Raw genomic sequence first — 20,023 nt, 5'->3', positions numbered from 1 at the left:
TAGATCTAAAGTCCTGACTCTTAAAAACATCGACAAGAAAAAATACTCTTGATTCAATCAGATTTAAGCTTAAATCAAGAACCAAGCCTCTTATTTTAAGCGGATTTCCTTTTGATTTAAGCCAAAATCTGATTGAATCAAGAGTCTTTTTTCTTGTCAATGTTTTCAAGAGTCTGGACTTGAGATCCAATGTGCTTTTTTTTCCAGTGCATGTTTGTCTTCTGTTAAATTCTGTAAGTACCCTTTGTTTAAGATAGTGCATGTGAATTAATTATCACCATTGAGAAATTCATCATCACCAAAGTTGCTAACACATCGGTCGTTCTTCCTTTTAAATTTATCCGTACTTATAAAATTTCCAAAACCTTGCTTGTTAGTTTACGATAAGGAATATGTTTCAGGAGGTGAGGCATCTACATCAGCCCCGCCATTCCACCTACTCCTCGAAGAATTCTCCGGCTACCCCAAACCGGTGGAATTCGCCCTGCAGTGGCGAGCAGTGTGTCGGGCATTGCGATAAATCGATCGATCTATCCATTTAACCAATGGAGAAGGATCGATTATGAGGGTGTTCACAACAAACATCTTAATAATCGATTCTTCACCATGGCTTTCAATGGAAGAATGTCAGAAGTCGATAATTCAGAATTCATGCTTCGCCACTGCATGTACCTACCGTCTTGGGAGACCCTCAGTGCGTCTGTGATGCTATCTTTAGCGTAATTTTATTCAATAATGACAAGTTTTCAACCATAGAAATTGTCACGTTTTGAAAGATGAAATGTATAAGCTCAGGTATTACTTTCATTGGCGGGCCGAAATCGCCGCACTGTGTGCGGGCAGAGACGAAACAGTTAGTGAGAGTAATTAGGTAAGATAGGTACTACTCTACGGAAAAATCAAGGCAAAAAAATTCCAAAAATAGCTCTAAAGTCACGGAATGAAATTTAATGAGTATCAGTGCAAGACCGAGGCGGGAGGGTTTTATCTTTATACGATCAGTTGAAAAAGCTTAAATTGTCTTATACCCAATAACTTATAACATGATAATAACATCAAAATGAAGTTTTGATATTAATTTAGAAATTTAATGAAAAAAGTCCTCGATTAAAGGATTAATAAGGTATTTAAAGTTTCATGTGTGATTGGCCTTGTTTTTTTCGTGGAATAGTGCGGACCCAGTTCTATCACACCATTTTGTCACTTACATTATCTGGGCCAGTTTTAGTGCTTTAATATTGTATTTGGGTAAGTAAATGTCATTAGGACATAAGTCATGGAAATAAATTAGATTAGAATAGGACTTTTCTTCTGAATTAAAGTCTCATTACAGGCACACTGAGACACCCTTCCCAGAGGATCGTGGCGTCTAAGTCATTCAACCATCAATGTCAGCGCTTAAAAAAAAATAATCTGAAGTTTGAGTATTTTTTTATCCATTCATTATAACTAAAGCAGCTCATGCGAAAACTGCTCATTGTAATTTTTGCTAATCTTGTGAAAATAGCATGAAAATTTTACTGTTAATGGCGGTTATTGCTCTCATTGTCTGGCCGAAATCGCCGCACTGTGTGCGGGCAGAGACGAAACAGACAATGAGAGCACTTAAACATGTAATGGTGAAATTAAAAATGCGCAAAAGCTAACCACTAAACCACAAGGAGTCTTAAAAGCGTAAAGCTTTAATGATGTGAAAAATATGAAATTAGCAGAGTTCTCAAGAGCTGACTTATTTAATGACTGTTCAATCGAGGATATTTGAATTATTGGATGCATCTCTGAATAATTTTCAAACAAGTTCAATTTTTTTTTTTTCTTTCTTTTTTTTCCCCATTTACTTTTACACCGATTAAAATGACATTTGTTCTTTATTGCTCTCGGATTTATTATGGTTCGTTATGCATAACTTCTCGTGCTGCGTTTGGATCCTGACTGACATCGAAGTACTGTAGTCACTAGTCATCCAAGAAACATCCCTCTCCGTGTACTTTAACATCTCAGGATTCAGAGATCAAAGCATTCTTATCGAAACGGTTTATTGCTCTTCTTAATGGCAGAGAAGGCGAGGGATGTTTATTCTGGATTGCAAAAAACATACAACCTGCATTCACGAAGTAGTCATGGCCCATTACCGCCCTGAGCTTTGTGTAGTATGCAAAAACCCATTATTTTGCTTCGAGCGACATTAATCACTTTCTCCGAATCTTGGTTTTTTTTTCCTCGCATCTTTTCTTGGTATGGAACACTTCGGTTCTCGAGCAGTTCCATCGCTCCATAACCTTATCAGAGAAATTGTTACTTGGTTTTGGACAAGAGGGAACGTTTTATCAAAAACAAACGTGGATAGGATAAGATTCATCATTCAATTATTAAGTTTACAACAGTAATTTTAGGCATACTTACTGTCATCGCGCCCTTTTATCGATTAATCGATTTAATTTTTTCATTCTTCCTCTATTAAAGAGGGCACTGCCTCTCTCGGTGCATGAAGCAAGTCGCTAGTGGTTGCTCGCTGTGATGATCAGGAGGTGTCACTTTCTCAATCATTTGGGGGGGGGGGGGGGGGGGGGAGGTCCTCTGATTTTGCCTGGCGTCTGATCAGAAACTCAACTTTCTCGATATTATCTTGCTTCTCTTTTTATTTTTCGTGTTCGCAGTGTCTCGTCTCGCAACACTGTAGCAATAGACTATTAACCAAATCAATGAGGAAATAAGATTTTCTGTATGCGTTACAGAGAATTTTTAAAATCCCACTCGAGTTTTTGTGTCAGAGTTCTTATTTCATACCCGGTGGAGTAGAGAGACATTTCACATGGGAAGAGGAAAGTTTATAATTCAAATTGCTGATCGAGAAAGGGGGGCTCAAACATTCTCGGTACCCCCTTCTCCCATTTTACTGATAACACCTCATGTCATTTCAAAAGTTCAAGTAGCTACAGATCTCTCATTCGATCTTTCGAGTTTATTCCTATCGCAGTTTTCTGCACGAATCGTATTTATACTCTCTCCCCGTGGTTTATAATGCCAGGGAATAAAATCGTTCAGGAATGTTCTTATTGATTCATTAAATGGATAAACAGATAATTGAATCTCCCGATGACAAAATTAACGCAAATGTTTGCTCGAGCTATCTAAGAGGTCGTTTTCAGATTATCTGAATTCACGTTTATTTAGATTTCTAACTTAATTTTTGCAAGTACTCATGCTATTTTAGAAAAATTTCGGGTTTGTTTTCTCTCCCCTCATTTTTTTCTAATCAACAGATTTAAGCAATTTCCTTAACTAATGCATCTAAAATAATTGTGCACTTCTGAAGCGCACCTCTTCGTACGGAAACAGTATGAACAGAAGCAATAACATACATTCGACTGACGAAATGCAAACTTGCATGCCTGACACTACAACGTATGACATCACTATCGACTGTTCTTCTTTTTTCCCATTTACATCTTATGCAGTAGTAGTAATAGTAGTAGTAGATATTTACTTTAAAGAGGTGCCTTAGCAACTTCGGCAGCTCACACCTTCGCAATTTAAATACTTACGTGCTAAGTCATAATTAAAAGTTAATTTTTGAGTAACTTTGAAAGAAAAATAAAAATTAAAATATACTTCACATTGAGCATCAACTTTTAGGAAACAGGGTGTCTAGCGACCAGGAAAACCGGGGAACGTCAGAAATTATTATTTTGTAATCGATTTCCGTGTCGAGGAAACGTCAGGGAAATCGAAAAACACTGATTTTTGGGATTCTATACGACACTTTTTAAGTACCAGCATTTTTAGTGATGTCTCTTAAATTTTAAAAATGAGACAAAAATATCCCGCATGAGTTTAGGCATCCATTTTGCTCTGTCCATTAAATTATATTCCTAAAGTATGACAAAATTCTTACTTAGATCTAATCAATTCAACCGTGTCGATAAATTAGGAATATCTTTTCTTTTTGTCTGGGATTTTTTTTTTTTTTTTTTTTTTTTTTTTTTTTTTTTTTTAAAAAAATTGCTAGACACCCTGGATAATTTCGAGGGTAAGTGCCTTTTAGAGGGAGGGTGCAGAGGTTAGTAGAGCTGATTACACACGCACCAAATGAGAGCCGAGACGATGAGCTCGACTCATCGTGTCGGTTCCCATTTGGGACTTGTGCAATCGGCTCATGTCCTCGGGTCAAACTCACAGTGTGGAGCCCGGTTCCCATGATCAAATTGAGCCCACAGTCCCACCGGTGATCAATTTTGATGGGCTCAATTTAATCGTAGAAACCGGGCTCCACACTGTAAGTTTGACCCGAGCTTAAGGTGATTCGATGGACGCCATATTTTGTGTCAGAACGACGTGCGACATATCGCATCGATTGGCTCTATTTTTCCAGCTACTAATCATTTTTCTCGAAGTTTGAGATCGCAATTCTGTTGTCAGGAGACTAAAGCACTCTCTTACCAATTTTTACAAACTAATTCAACGTAAAAAAGGCGTGGTTTTTTTAAAGAGAGAAAACATCGCATTCGATAACTGCACTCGAATGCGATATTTTCTCTCTAAAAAAACAACGCCTTCATTACGTTGAATTTCTTTGTTAGAATTGGTAAGTGAGTGCTTTAGTCTCCTGGCAACAGAATTGCGATCTCAAAATTTGAGAAAAATGACGAGTAGCTGAAAAAATGGAACCGATTGATGCGATATATCGCATGCCATTCTGACACAAAATATGGCGTCCATCGAATCACCTCAAAGAGGTCCTGGAAGTTCCGTTTCAGCTGCATCGTGCATTTCACAGCAGTGACGCACAACGACGACGACCGCCGTCAGTTCCGGTCATAGTGCTTCCTTACGGTCCGACGACCGACGAACGGGTGGACACCCGTCGGGTGCTCCGTCGACTGCTCTACCGTGATGACAGTGCCTCCGTATCGGCTTCACTCTCAGGCTAAGGTCTTTGACCTCGGTCCGAGAGTGAAGTTGAGTCGGAGGCTCTGTCGTCCGACCGAGCACTCGTCGGAGCGCCCGGCGCGCGGTCGTCCACCCGGTCGGCGGACGTTGTCGACATCCGACGAGCGAGTGGACACCCGTCGGGCCCTCCATCGACTGCTCTACCGTGATGGCAGTGCCCCCGTATTGGCTTCACTCTCAGGCTGAGGCCTTCAGCCTTGGTCTGAAAGTGAAGTTGAGTCGGAGGCTCTGTCGTCCGACCGAGCACTCTTCGGAGCGCCCGGCGCGCGGTCGTCCGCCCGGTCGGCGGACGTCTTGTACCGTCTGGAGGCGCTAGAGGAGCGACCTGCAGACACCGCCCCGGCCGCACGTCTGCCCCGGTGCATGGTTGCGGGCACCGTGGAGGTGCCCTTTCTACCCTTGGTCAGAGACCATGGGATTGGCTCCCGATGACTTGGTTATGTTGTGTTGTGTGGTGTGGGTGGTGTGGTGTGGTGTGGTGTGGTGTGGTGTGGTGTGGTGTGGTGTGGTGTGGTGTGGTGTGGTGTGGTGTAGTGTGGTGTGGTGTGGTGCACGGAGAAAAGACTTCGTGCATGCGATCCAAAGTTGAGGTCACATGGATTCCTGAAGTTTTCGGATCACGCATTCGAAAACTTGAGGTCCAGCTGCCGAAGATCGGATTAGACATCTGAAGTACTTTGGTTTATACCGAAATACTTCAGATGTCTGACCCGAACTTTGGCAGCTGGACCTTAAGTTTTCGGATGTGTGATCCGAATACCTCCGAGATCCATATGCACTTAACTTAGAGTCCCACGCATGAAGTATGTTTCTCCGTGTGTAGTGTGCTAGTGTTACGTCAGATAAGGTAAGGTCAGGTTAGCTAGATGGGACTTATAGGCTTCGGGAAGGCTAGGGCGGGCGGGGGTTAGGGATATGGTGGTGGTTTTGGGTTGGGATTAGGGGATGGGTTAGAGAGGATTTGGGGGAGGAGGATGGAGTGGGAACAGTTTATTTTAGGAGTTAGGTCTACTTTCAATGTGTGATCGTGTGTGTGTTGGGTTGGGTTGGGTGGGTTAGGCTGAGGTAAACGAAAATTAGATGTGGTCGTCCAGACTCTTTCAGTCTAACTTGGGCTTTTGGCTCCTACTGCTAGAGCTGTGGCGCGAAATTCGGTTTCAACGACTTTTCAGTCCTGACTGTCGGTCAAGACAGTAAAGTTATTGAAATTCAAATTTCGCGCCTCAGCTCTAGCGGAGGGAGTCGAAAGCATACTTTTGACCGAAAGAGTCAGGATGAGCACACCTACCTTTCATTTACTTTGGAGTTAGCCGAAACGGGTCAGGCGTCAGTTGACTGACTTGGTACGGTGTTATTCATCAGTTTAGGTGGGCAAAGACTAGGAGGGGGAGGGGGTTTGGGACGAGGGGTTGGGTTAGGACTAGGGTTTGGGTTAAAGTGATTCCACTCAGGAAGCAAAGAAACATCGATCCGTCGAACTAATTTCGTCGTAATACGAGTTCTGCTTCGTAATACGAGTTCTGCTTTTCAGTCTGCAAAAAAGTGCTGAAACAGTGTAGTAGCATACTTCAGCAGTCTGTTGGGGAAGAGTCTTTTCCCAATACCCCTAAATTAAAGCCAATGAGACCAAACGCTAAATATCGCATTCGATTTGACTAATCGAATGCGATATTTCGTGCTCAGTATAGTTTGGCTTTAATTTAGGGGTTTTGGGAAGATACTTTTCACCAACAGATAGCTGAAGTATGCTTTAACAAGGTTTCAGCACTTTTTTACAAAGAGTGAAAAGTAAAACTCGTATCACAGCAAAATGTGTTCGACGGATCAATGTTTGTTTACTTCCTGGGAGGAATCAACTTAAGGGGTAAGTTGAGACTAGGAAGTTCGAGGTAGGAGTAGGAAGTATGAGAGTTTTATTCCTCGCATTCTCTCACTCTTGATCTTAAAGTGATTCGATGGAGGTTATGTTTTGTGTCAGAACGACATGCAATATATCGCATCGATTAATTTAATTTTTTACCTACTCGTCATTTTTCTCGAATTTTGAGATGGCGATTCTGTTGCCAGGAGACTAAAGATTTCATTTACCAGTTTTGACAAACGAATTCAACGTAATGAAGGCGTGGTGTTTTTAGAGGAAAAATATAGCATTCGATACTGATATAGAAACTGCACTCGAATGCAATTTTTTTCCTCTTAAAAAACCACGCCTTCATTACGTTGAATTTGTCTGTTAAAATTGGTAAGTGAATTCTTCAGACTCCTGACAACAGAATTGCCATCTCAAAATTTGAAAAAAATGACGAGAAGCTGAAAAAATGGAAGCAATCGGTGCTATATCGCATATCGTTCTGACACAAAGTATGGGATCCATTGGATATACAAGTATATAATGAAAAAGTAATAAGTAAATTAAAATAAGTAACATAGTAAGTAAAGTAAGTAATATAAGTAAATAGTAATAGAAAGTAAAGTAAACGTACAACTTAATTTTGTTAATCAATCAAATCTGAAATTGGGCTGGAAAATTCAAAACAACGACATTACTAGTAGAAGAGAAAGAAGTTATAACAGCCAGTAGCAGACAAACAAGGATCAGCAGCAGAATTTCTAGAGTAAGAATAGCTGTTCCTTAACACAGCGATTATTTTTCTCAGCGTAAGGAATAACTGTCAAGAAAAGTGTAATTAATTGTTTTTGTCATAAGTTATAAATCCAATCTTTCTTAGTCAGTAAGCAAATCAAGGCTGCCGATAAGCGAGTAATTTGAGCATCGGTGAGTTTCTAGAGTAGGAATAGATGTTCCTTAACACAGCGATTATTTTTCTCAACGTAATGAATAACTGTCAAGAAAACTGTAATTGTTTTTGTCATAAGTTATAAATCCAATCTTTCTTAGTCAGTAAGCAAATCAAGGCTGCCGATAAGCGAGTAATTTGAGCATCGGTGAGTAAAATGTGAGTAATTAGTAGTTCGTGAGGTATCCACTGATCCACGAGTAGTCCAATGTTATGAAAGTATTTTTCCATCATGATACATCAAAGTCTGTTAAAGGGATCGATGGAACGATGAATGGTTTTAAAGAAATACACACCTCGCGCAAGTGTGTAGGTAATGAGTGAGTAAAATTGAGACGGTGGGCGGTGAAGAGTGAGAAAAATCGAGAACGGAGAATGAAGAGGGAGACACGGTGAGTGAAGAGAGAGTAAAATCGAGAAACAGTGAGTAAAATGTGAGTTAAAATCTAAAGACTATGAATCAAAGTGAGGAAAATTAGAAATAAGGGAAGAAAGAGGGAGTAAAATTGAGACACGGTGAGTAAAGAGAGAGTAAAATCGAGAAACAGTGAGTAAAATTTGAGTTAAAATCTAGAAACTGCGAACCGAATTGAGAAAAATCGAGAACGGAGAAGACAGAGGGAGTGAAATCGAGACACAGTGAGTAAAGTGAGAGTGAAATCGAGAAAAAGTGAGAGCAAAATCGAGAAAAAGTGAGTAAGATTTGTAAAATCTAGAAACTGTAAATCGAAATGAGGAAAATCGAGAACGGTGAGTGGCAATTAAGTGAGTAAAATTTATAACGATGAGTATCAGTCGTGTAAAAAATTCGCGAAACTTGAGAGTATCGGCAGCCCTGATAATGATGTACATCTCAGGGTGAACAGCCCTTCAAAAGTCGTCGAAAACCTGGGGAAGCCCTGAAATTTAGCGCAGCCCTGAAAAATCAGTGAATTTCGCCGAACACTGAAAAGTCAGGCATTTTTTGCTGCGTAACCTTGAAATTCTTTCTTCCGGTCGAAAAGTATACCAGTTACTTTTTACCGCACTTACAGGGTCTGTGGACAAAAATTCCTAACTTCTGCCCTTAAGTTCTCGAATTCTAGATTTTTATCATATCAAGACGTCGTGCTATAATGATTCGTGAAAAGCATGATCATGAGAAACTGTGCAAGAATTCTGTTCAAAAGTATTAAGCAAGTTACAGAATTTTCTACTGAAAAACCCTAAAAAGTCATTGGAAAGTCAGGAAATAGTCAGGAAGTTTTGATATTAAAGAGAACTTGTCATTCTGCACAGTGTCAACTGCTTTACGGAAGTGTGATATCTACCAGCCGCATGGAGAAATTTAGTTCACCGTAATGTTTTCATAATCATCCCAAGCTTAATTTGATCTTTCAGTTGAGAATCGACATAACCCATTCACATACTTTGACGAATATGTTACGTCATGTCAGCGCATGTGGGCACTGGGCCTAGCAAATATATTAAGTGAGTTATATCACACAGTGGAATGAGATAATAGAAGAGCCCGAACATGAATGGCTCGAATTTCGATGTTTTTTTTTTCGTCACAAATTCTATTTCAAGGAGTGTTTCTGAAAGAAAATTTCTTGAAAAACCCCACAGAACGACTTTTGAACTTTTTTGTTTCATATTTTTAGGATTATAAACTTTTGAAGTTTTCAGATTTTGTCCAACTTTGCCTGTTGACTCGAACCAGTGTGCGTCATGAGAGAGTTAACCGCTGCTTTGCAGATTCTCCGGGAGATAGCGCCACGTAAATCGCAGCAGCTCGACGGTGAAACTGTAAAATTGTGTACCTCGGTTGTCTGTTGCGGGTTGCGCCATGCGCTCCTATTTCATTTTTATGATGAGACTGAATGCACCGAGTATTTTTCACATAGAGATGGAGATACGCCGGAGTTTTCAAGAAATGACGTTGAGTAATTTTCGATGTAAAAAATTAAATATGACAGGAAGTTTGCAACGCCGCCAACTGGAATACGCATCACTGCAGTTTCACCATCGAGCTGTTATCAGAAGCTTCAGGCCTGCCATAGTTTTTAAATTCATTTTATTTAAAAAAAAAAAATAGTCAGTAAATTTGAAGTTCCAACCACGAACTTAGCAGCCCTTATTTTAGGTTTTTGCTTTTGTCATCAAAAATGTTTGCTTTGTATAAAAATTCTCCACTCCATTAACATTTTGCCATTGAAGGATTAAACACAAAATGTTACTGCCTTTTGAGCCGAGCGATTCGTTAGCGTTGATGCGACACATGGACTGCATCCACGATACCGGTTTAACGTTAATTAATTAATTAGTTATGTTTTATCAGGTATACGAAAACAACGGAAATGTTAACGTTTTCTTACTTAAAGCAAACAAATTAATTGGAGAAAAAAATTGAAAAATATAGCATGTACATCTGGAAGTTATCATAACAGAACAATGCATGTTCTAACAACATGCGCTATGGTTGGTTTTTTCCTTTTACGTTTTTTGATCGCATCCACAGGAAGATTTGCCCCTGGTTGTGCGTATTTCTGGTTTAAAGATACAGCTTTAAGTATCATCATTTTATTTTCATGATTTTTTCCATTTTTTTCATGTCATCTATTATTGTAAACACCAAATTTGAGCAGAATTTAAGTGAAGCCTTGTGCTAATATGCATGGATAGCTACGATTCATTTCCTGGTGAATCTTTACATCTTTTCAAATATTGTAAATTTTTAAATTTTATTTGTAAATTTCATTTTTAAATTTTTACCTGTATATACTATATCTTTTCAAATATATAGTATCCATCCTAACGATCTTTTAGTGCGCGGAGCGGTTTCAAAGATGGTGTGTCGTGTCGCGTCGTGAGTGCTTTCAGCTTGGCGTCGGGCAATTGGATACCTTTCTTCTGGTACGTATTTAATAATTCTTCTTTTCTTCATTGTTATTGAATTTCACCAATTTAATTGTCCCTCTGCAGTGGCAGTTGCAAGCCAAATGGGTTAATTAAGCTCGATACAAGCATCAAAATGCGTCAGAACTGATTTTAAATTTCAAAAATATTCCGGGGGTGGCCGTATTTATGCTAAAAGGAGATATGTGCAAGTGGAAAGATGGGGTGTGCTCGTTAGTTGGGTCATAAGAAACAATGTAAAAGTGGATATAGCTCCTTTTGAGAAAATTAAAAAGCGGGATTTGACATTAAATCAAAAGGAGCTAAGCGGCAAAATATGCTAACTCATGAGCCGCGGGCATGGCAAGAGAGCGTTGTGGACAGGGCTCATGAGTTAAAGAAGCCGGACGACGATCCCGATCCCGAAACCGTCACCGCACTCACCGCTGACGTCACTGGCGCACAATATTCCCCATTCATTCTTATGGCCCGACCACTAACGAGCACACCCCATCCATCCACTTCCACATATCTCCTTTTCGCATAAATACGTCCAAATCAAAAGGAGCTAAGCGGCAAAATATGCTAACTCATGAGCCGCGGGCATGGGAAGAGAGCGTTGTGGACAGGGCTCATGAGTTAAAGAAGCCGGACGACGATCCCGATCCCGAAACCGTCACCGCACTCACCGCTGACGTCACTGGCGCACAATATTCCCCATTCATTCTTATGGCCCGACCACTAACGAGCACACCCCATCCATCCACTTCCACATATCTCCTTTTCGCATAAATACGTCCAAATCAAAAGGAGCTAAGCGGCAAAATATGCTAACTCATGAGCCGCGGGCATGGCAAGAGAGCGTTGTGGACAGGGCTCATGAGTTAAAGAAGCCGGACGACGATCCCGATCCCGAAACCGTCACCGCACTCACCGCTGACGTCACTGGCGCACAATATTCCCCATTCATTCTTATGGCCCGACCACTAACGAGCACACCCCATCCATCCACTTCCACATATCTCCTTTTCGCATAAATACGTCCAAATCAAAAGGAGCTAAGCGGCAAAATATGCTAACTCATGAGCCGCGGGCATGGGAAGAGAGCGTTGTGGACAGGGCTCATGAGTTAAAGAAGCCGGACGACGATCCCGATCCCGAAACCGTCACCGCACTCACCGCTGACGTCACTGGCGCACAATATTCCCCATTCATTCTTATGGCCCGACCACTAACGAGCACACCCCATCCATCCACTTCCACATATCTCCTTTTCGCATAAATACGTCCAAATCAAAAGGAGCTAAGCGGCAAAATATGCTAACTCATGAGCCGCGGGCATGGGAAGAGAGCGTTGTGGACAGGGCTCATGAGTTAAAGAAGCCGGACGACGATCCCGATCCCGAAACCGTCACCGCACTCACCGCTGACGTCACTGGCGCACAATATTCCCCATTCATTCTTATGGCCCGACCACTAACGAGCACACCCCATCCATCCACTTCCACATATCTCCTTTTCGCATAAATACGTCCAAATCAAAAGGAGCTAAGCGGCAAAATATGCTAACTCATGAGCCGCGGGCATGGGAAGAGAGCGTTGTGGACAGGGCTCATGAGTTAAAGAAGCCGGACGACGATCCCGATCCCGAAACCGTCACCGCACTCACCGCTGACGTCACCGGCGCACAATATTCCCCATTCATTCTTATGGCCCGACCACTAACGAGCACACCCCATCCATCCACTTCCACATATCTCCTTTTCGCATAAATACGTCCAGATGATACTCCGGTATAGGTGAACATTTCGTAAGAGGAGCCGTCCCATCCAACCCTTGCGCACTAGGATGCTATACAGTATTTAACATGGCCGAGGCCAAACCGCCAAAATACACGTGAGGAGACTGGATTTTATCAACCGGCGTGTTTTTATTTACATTTTCCTTGCGCTAATGAAGATCATAGTTCTTCCTCACGATTTGCGCGCAGAAGTGTCAGCCATATTGAATATTGAGTAGCATCCTAGTGCGTAAAGGTTGAATAGAACGAACTTCTCTTACGAAATGCTCACCTGCACCGTAGTATCGTTTTTGAAGCGGGAAGCTTATAAAAACCCAATATAAAACGTTGACAAGAAAAATACTCTTGATTCAATCAGATTCAAGCTTAAATCATGCACAAGGAAATCCGCTCAAATTAAGAGGCTTGGTTCTTGATTTAAGCAAAAATCCGATTGAATCAAGAGTATTTTTTCTTGTCGATGTTTTTAAGAGTCTGGACTCTAGATCCAATGTGTTGTTTTTTCCAGTGAAGAAACTGTACTCTCATTGGTTAATTAATTGATCCTTCCTTTTTGTTTTCAGCTCGCGTGGTGAAGGCTCTCCACCTCCTCCGAAATCGGTAAGTCACGTTTTCAAGCTCATACTTTCTTCTTTCCATCTGCAAACTTCTTTTTTGTTGAATTGTAAATATTTCTTACCAACTAACGGTGTTTTGACTCGCATGGTTTTTTTTGGACTGGGGAAAAGTCCATTTATAGCTAAATTATCAGAGGATATACTCCTTGTTAATTCCCTTGGGAGGGGGGGGGGGGGCTGCCATAAAATGTGACATTACCGTTGTTTTTCTCCTCCCCCATGCAAACTATTACGAAGTATATCCTCCGATAGTTCAGCTATAAATGAAATAGCAGTGCCACGGCCTCTTTGCGACTTTTCACAATTTTTGAAAATTGGTCCAAACTGAGCTTCAATCGCGAATATCTATAGAGCAAAAAGTTGGATTGATCTCCAGTTTGCGCGAGAATTTTTCTTTTTTTATCCTCTTTTCAACAATGTATCACAAAAGAGGAAGAGATTGCTTTTTGAAAATTTAGAGTCCCCCCCCCTTGAAGGGCCCCCATGTGGGCCACAAAGATGTGTTCCCTTTGAAAAAATCAATCGAAGCGAGCAACTATAGGAACTCCGGAGTTGGTATGTGGTATCACGCAAAATTGAAGGATATTTATAGCTTTTCTTCTATCTGAAGTACGTATCTTTATGCTTGCACTGATGTAAAAATCTCGTATTCTTTGCGATATTGAGGTAGAAAAAGTGTGTTTTTGCCGTTTTAAATCATCCGCTGGAAAATTTGAGTGTACGAGGTGATATTGAAATGAATAACCCATAATTTTCAACAGAATCGCAAAACTGATAAGAGAATCGCGTAATTGCTGCGGTATTGCGGTGATAATCGTGTAATTTCTCATTTTTTTCTTAAGGAAAATCGGTGAAAAATCGCGAATTTTTCGCTCCAGCGAGATGAGAAGCGCGCTATTTCTTTAGATTTAAGGAATCCCCCGGAAATACCGCGCATTTCTCGAGATATTCAGAAGAATCCCGCGCATCGCGTCATTTTTCACTTTGAACAAGCGGAATCCATGTGAGCAACTATTCGAGCTCCGGAGTTGGCATGTGGTATCACGCAAAATTGAAGGAGAATTATAGGCGTTTCTCCTATCTCAAATTCCGTATGTTTATGAATATGCTTGCATCGACATGAAATCTCGTATTTTCCGCGATATCGATGGGGGAAAAGTGTGTTTTTCCCGTTCTAAACCATCAGCTGGAAAATCTGGAAAACCTGTCTGATCATTGAAATTTATAGACAAAGCGATGGACAGAGAAGACATAGGGAGTAAGGAGCTATTTTGTTGTTTGAAATGGGTGGTTCCTTCAGTCTCAGGGAGAAGTTACCGTTAGTACGTATGTTAGGTACTTCCTTTGCCCAATGCGACCACCCGCTTCCACCAAAGGGATCCCTCCATATTCCACCTACGAGCCAATCATTGAAATTCATAGACAAAGCTATAGACAAAGAAGACATGAGGAGTATAGAGTGATCCTATTGGTTGAAATGGGTGGTTCTTTTAGACTAAGAGGGTAATAAAATGATCGACTGACTATCGGGTCTCTCGTGGGTTGCCATTTGTTAGTCTATTACCTACATCCTTTGTCCATCATTGCAACCACCCGCTTCCACCAATAGGAGCCCTCCATATCCTTTTTGTCTGTTTTATCTATTGCTTTGTCTATCAATTTCAAAAATCATCCCGCGGTTATCTTTGTCTATAGCTTTGTCTATCAATTTCAACAATCAACCCGCTGAGCGAATACGGCATAACGTCGATGTTCGAATCGAGTACTCAAAAAAAAACCCTCCGTATTCACTGGCGGAGCCGATACCCGACGGGCGCATTCTACCGCCACGAGGCGGCACTACAAAGTCGATAGCGCGCAATCTCGAAAGCGCCCCACTCCGGGTCGCCGTGCCCCGTGCAGTCGTGGCAGCATCCCGATTTCCAAACAAAACCCTCCGACGCCGACGGGCACATTTTTCCCAAGGCGACGTCCCCTCTCCCTCCTCCGATGCACGTTGACGACTACGTCTCGATCGGATCCAACCGGGCCCCTTAGCCCCCAGCCGACACCGGCCGGTGACATTCGACATTCGGCGTTGTTGACATTCGAGCTTCCCGCCGAACGCACGCGCGCCGACGGAACGAACCCCGATCTTGTTCGCGCCAACACCCTCGTTCGTGTTTGTGTTCGTGTTCGCCTCCGAGGCACAGCCGCATCTCGCGAGGGATGAATGCAGTGTCGCACGGTCCAGCGCTCCGAATTAGGTTTCGTCATCAGCAACATGTGATCCCCGCCTCCTCGCGCAGTGTCACGTGAATCGTGCCCCGAATTCGCCCCCGCTCAGCCTTGACGCAGCGCCGCACCGTCGGAAGGTTTGTGAGAGATTACTATAAGGGATGGCGATTTATAATCGATTGTAATCGATTAAATCGAATCGATTTTTCGAGGTCGATTAAAAGCGGGAATCGATTTTTCGAGCCAAAATCGAAATTTCCGACGTTGATGTGTCACACAAGGCCTAGTTTCTGTGAAACCCGAGTTTCATTTCAAGTTCATGTCAAGTTTTAGTAGTTACCATGTTTTAGGCGCTGAAGTTGGATTTTTAAGTGCACTGGCAAAAAAAACACATTGGATCTAGAGTCCAGACTCTTAAAAACATCGACAAGAAAAAATACTCTTGATTCAATCAGATTCAAGCTTAAATCAAGAACCAAGACTCTTAATTTGAGCGGATTTCCTTTTGATTTAAGTTTATATCTGATTGAATCAAGAGTCCTTTTTCTTGTCAATGTTTTCAAGAGTTTGAACTCTAGATCCAATGCGTTTTTTTTCCAGTGTGTTTTAAAAATCGATTTCGAATAGAATCGATTTTTCCCATCCGATTTTAAAATCGAAATCGATTTTCTTACCGAAAATCAAATCGATTCCCTGACATCGATTTACTCGAATAAATCGACATCCCTTACCTATCCGTCTGAAAAAACTTGTTTTGTTACGGTGAGCGTACAGCGGGAGTAAGCAAGCACCAAGCCAGCGAACTAATTTTGCTGAGAAAGTGTTTATGAATTACGGAACGAATTTGTCGGCATTTTGACACCCCCCCCCCCTCCCCGCCCTCCTCGATACTGGCGTGCTTAAGGAGGAACGTCGTATGAACATTCAAGAGTTGCCTTTCCCCCAATAAAGTGTTTCTTTTGTGGGGAGTTATGAATGTTCCCCTTGAAATTTTCAGATAATTTAGATCTGATTGCGAATGAAATTCTTAGAGAAAAATCTAAGAAAAATATTCAAAGGTTTCCCTGAAAATTCGTTTTTATCAAAGGAAATTTGGCAACTTCTGTAGGATCATACGGCGTTCTTCCTCAGCACGGCAGTATGTCACTTCTTAACGCAACTCCAGATTCCCTTTAATAATTACGTACCGCTCGAAGGACCCTCCTAGTTAAGATCCCAAAAATTGTGGGGAGCTGTTGAATTTATAGCTGGATATTTGAAGTAATCTAAATGGTAGTGTGACAAATAACGTCTAAGAAACGAGGATGATGCATATTGGATTTTGTGTATTTTTTACCAATAGAAAGGGATAAGAACGCTGGCACTTACCCTCCTCCTCCCGTGTAAAGCAGACTCATAACCTCTCTCCCCTTCCCCCTCTTCATCCTCGCCCCGAGCGATACGCAATTCATAGACGCTCCCTAAAATACGTAACTTACTTAAACATTTTATCAAATGGTTGATCTATTACGGATTAAAGCACTGGAATTAAGTACTTAAAGTAATGGATTACTTCACCCTCCATATTCACCCCCCCCCCCCATATTTCTGTAAAAAAGGTTTCGTTTCCTTTTTTTCTTATAAAAATGATATACAGGGTGATCCAAAAGTCCCTTCCACCCCCTCTAACTTTTTACCTAATTGAGGTAACGATTTGAAACTTGGGGGATATTCCTAGGTCAAAGGGAGCTACTTTTTGGCCCCCCTAAAATTTTCAGGGGGCCCCCCTTGGGGGGGGGGCAACGGCCCCCAACTTTTAATTTTCAAATGGGAAGACCCCCTTTGTGATAGCTCGTTCGAAAGAGCATAAAAAAAGAAAACTTTTCGCGCAAACCCGAAGTCAATATCTCAAACCGTTTCAAAATGGCGGCCGGTTAAAGTTCAAAATGGCCGAAAATTCACACCGGTTATTTGTCGATGGATTTGCGCGAAAATCGGTATGAAGGGGTATTTTGACACGAGAAAAACGAATTTGACGTTAGATTTTCAAAAAAACCGAAATTTCCAAAATGGCGGCCGGTTAAAGTTCAAAGTGACCAAAAATTGATTTTTTTTAAATTCTAAGTTCAAATTTGTTTGTCTTATGCCAAAATACTCTCAAATTCCAAGTTTTAGGCAAATCCATCAGAAAAAAACCGAGGTGAAAATTTTCGGCCATTTTAAACTTTAACCGGCGGCCATTTTGGAAATTTTGGTTTTTTTGAAAATCTAACGTCAAATTCGTTTTTCTCGTGTCAAAATACCCCTTCATACCGATTTTCGCGCAAATCCATCGACAAATAACCGGTGTGAATTTTCGGTCATTTTGAACTTTAACCGGCCGCCATTTTGAAACGGTTTGAGATATTGACTTCGGGTTTGCGCGAAAAGTTTTCTTTTTTTATGCTCTTTCGAACGAGCTATCACAAAGGGGGTCTTCCCATTTGAAAATTAAAAGTTGGGGGCCGTTGCCCCCCCCCCAAGGGGGGCCCCCTGAAAATTTTAGGGGGGCCAAAAAGTAGCTCCCTTTGACCTAGGAATATCCCCCAAGTTTCAAATCTTTACCTCAATTAGGTAAAAAGTTAGAGGGGGTGGAAGGGACTTTTGGATCACCCTGTATTTACACTTGAAAATGAAGCAATATTTTGCAGTGGAAAAAGAGACAAAACTGCTGATAATAGCCTCAAATTGCCTATAGAGAGCATCAAATTGTCAAAATTTTCCGGGAGAGGCAACTCGAACCTCCACCCTCACACCCCCTGGAAATTCGCGCCTGTTTTGAAAGGGGAGGGGTGCGAAGTAATGGAATCAGGGGGACCTGGGGGGGGGGGGTGTGTCACCACTGAAACAGATGTCCTTAAATTTTGGAATTTAGTTAGCAGCAATTGTTCTATGGGGAGGCCACAAATTGTCTTTTAGCTTTTGACTTTGATCATATTTTTGAACGCAGTGTAGTCAGTAGCCTTGAATTACTTTTTCGGAAGCCGACAAGGACTTTCTGTTCCTTTCCTTTCGATAAGCTCATTTCCTTCACCATTTTCAGAGAGAATGACTCCGTCGAGGAAAGTAATGTGTCTCCCTCAGAGGTAGAGCATTTGACGTTTTTTTTCTTTTACTTTTTTTACGTGGTATCGCCATTAGCCCCAATCTCACGGGTTTGGGAAATGAGGAGGGGAGAGAGAAGAGGGAGCATTAGACAGAAGAGATAAAAAGACGAGAAAGGATACTCAGGAGGGGGAAAATCAAGAGGTTAAAAGGATTAAGATGTTTAGGACGAACCAATACACAAATTAAATTAAACTTACCCAGCGTAATGCTGCTCCAGTTCGCACCTCTGCATGCCGTTTCCGTTACCGATGAAACTCAGTTGCACCCACTGAAGCGGGAGTATTGTGCCTTCATGAGCCACTTCAATTAGCCAGTCGCCAATCTTTCGCTAGTCGTTTAGAATCGTTTAAAAAAAGCGGTCTGCTCCTTTTCTACACTTCTGATAGTGTTGCGTTATTTGGACGTTATACATTTCGACGGTGTCAGCCGGTGTCGGCACTTACATAATTCGGTTTGCGACGTCGCAATCTTACTGTCATACTTAATTTTTTTTAACCGAAAACTGCTCAACGGCAATTCTCTAAAACTGCCGTGATTTTTCTTCTCTGTGCAAAGAAAATTCTGCAAAAACTTCAAGGAATGATGTCAATTTGTTCTCTTTTAAAAAAACAACATGTATGCGGAGATTTTTAGACACAGCAAACGAGATATGTGATTGGAACGAGTATTATAGTGTTCGTTGCGAATGTCCCGATAGTCGAACATTTTCTATAGGTTCCAATGAAAGAGGAATCGATACATCGCAAAGCGCGGTACGCCACTGGTATGGGAGGAGGAAACTTTTATTTTGAAGATGACTCTCAAAACTTTTAAATTTTTTTGCTCGAATGCACCTGGAAAATTTTGTGGAAATACTCGAAAGGTCTTGGAAATACCTAATTATTACTCATTAGAATTCCTCGGAAGATCCATGAAAGTTCATGTTTTTGGCTCGAAAAAGCTTTCATTGAAATCCTGAGGATAAATTCGAATCATGCTCGGACAGCACTAACCAGAATCAAACTAAATACGTCACATGGATGCTGCCTAATTTCTTTTGCTGTGCTATTTTTTAACGAGAAAACCAAGGAGTATTTTAAGTAAATTGTTTTATTTCATCTTGTATACGAACCCAAAAATTGTGGGAAACTGCCAAATATATAGATGGATGACATTTTAAGTATGTGATACACTAAAAAGTCGCAGTCATGAGGATGATACATGCAGTTATATCGAACGATCGCGCGGACTTTCCTGACATTTTGTGTGTGCATTACCAATAGAGAGGGTGACTTAACGCAGGCACTGACCCCCTGTTCTCGTGTAACGAAGCGTAACACAGGGTCATATCCCCTCCCTGTTCCTCGAGCGATACGTTATTTTAAGACGCTCCATTTTCATTGGGAGTGGGTCAGTTAAGCTGGTGACAGAATCATTTTGTTCAATTTTCCCCCATTTTTTTCGCAAAAAAAGAAAGAAAATTTTGCACCTGCCGCATTCCTGAGGGTCGAATTCTTAAAACGGACTGAAGAGACTGCACAGTGGTCTTGAAGCAAAAAAAAAAATGTGACATAAATGTACCCACAAACGGCATGCAGTGGGTCAGTCGTGAGTACGTGTGGACTTAAAATCAAGAAAAATCAAAATCTTGGCTGATC

At 41.4% G+C, this 20,023-nt stretch overlaps 1 long non-coding RNA gene across 1 annotated transcript in view; it reads left to right on the top strand.

The window, feature by feature from the left end:
• LOC140224006 (uncharacterized) overlaps positions 1-20,023 on the top strand; it is a 270,827-nt gene that overhangs the window by 15,273 nt on the left and 235,531 nt on the right. Inside the window, exons 2-3 of the long non-coding RNA XR_011899243.1 lie at positions 10,534-10,643; positions 12,990-13,026. This is a non-coding gene — a long non-coding RNA (uncharacterized lncRNA). The remainder of the gene's footprint in view (positions 1-10,533; positions 10,644-12,989; positions 13,027-20,023) is intronic.

The sequence above is a fragment of the Bemisia tabaci genome, chromosome 2 (genome assembly GCF_918797505.1).
Source record: "Bemisia tabaci chromosome 2, PGI_BMITA_v3".
In the NCBI taxonomy this organism is placed as follows: domain Eukaryota; kingdom Metazoa; phylum Arthropoda; class Insecta; order Hemiptera; family Aleyrodidae; genus Bemisia; species Bemisia tabaci.
The sequence above is the reverse complement of the archived record's forward strand: the minus strand, read 5'-3'. Positions and strand labels throughout refer to the sequence as shown.